This window comes from Mustelus asterias, chromosome 1, assembly GCF_964213995.1.
Source record: "Mustelus asterias chromosome 1, sMusAst1.hap1.1, whole genome shotgun sequence".
Lineage (NCBI taxonomy): Eukaryota > Metazoa > Chordata > Chondrichthyes > Carcharhiniformes > Triakidae > Mustelus > Mustelus asterias.
The window spans coordinates 42,659,223-42,660,287 of NC_135801.1; positions in this window are offsets into that span (position 1 = coordinate 42,659,223).

Genomic DNA, 1,065 nt, shown 5'->3' on the forward strand with positions numbered 1-1,065 from the left:
TTCAGGTTTATGTATCAATTTGTGTTCTGGTGCAAAATGGGGCAGATAATTGAAGTAATCTTTAGAAAGTTAACACTATATTCTGCATCCTCTCCTTTCCTTCTCCCCTATGTACTCTATGAACAGTATGTTTTGTCTGTATAATGTGTAAGAAACAATACTTTTCACTGTATCCCAATACGTGACAATAATAAATCAAATTAAATCAAATCAAAAACTAAAGTTTATGAATAAACAGAGCACAAATGAATGTGTTCATTTTGTTGTGTGCACTGTCAATTACATAGTTAATGGTTTTTCACAACTTACGTGTGTTTATCTGACCCTTCTTCTCATAAAATCATCAGTATATGAAAGCTAGATGATGTTCCAACATCTGAAGTGCAGGCAACCATATTTAAAAATAATTTCAGAAGTTCCTGTGAACTTACCCCTTTAAAATTCACTAATACATTAGCACCAGGTGTTTCGGTTCTCAGAGACAGCAATGTTAATTAGTTAAAATACTCATTCTTCAGCCACAGCTAAGGCCTACAGTGCGGACATGACAACGTTGCTCAAAACGTATTGTAATTGCAACTCAAAGAATATTTCAGGCAAATAAAAAATAATTTTAAAAGATACAAGACATTTAGCAAGATAATTAACAAAAATCTATTGCAGAATCCAAACTGGATTACTGGTGAAATATTATTTTTGCAAACAAACCATTGATAGGAATGAATACATTGATAGTAAAGTGATTTCATGCTAATCTGATCAGGGGAACTGGTACAGAAAAGTAACCAGGAAATAGGACAAAGAATATATTTATTGCACCCTCAAACCAGCTGAGATTACAAGACATTCAAAAGCCCTTCCTTGACAAACAAATCAAATAGACGACACTGTAGCTTCAAAGTTACAAACACTTAACACATTCTTATAACATCCCATTGTCCACTGCTTTCATGGAGTTTTACCCATTTAAAATAAATAATTAAACATCACTGCTAAAATAGCAGATAAAATCACTTAATCATACTGAAAATCAAGATTGAGTGAGCTTTTGCCTTTCTGCTCCAC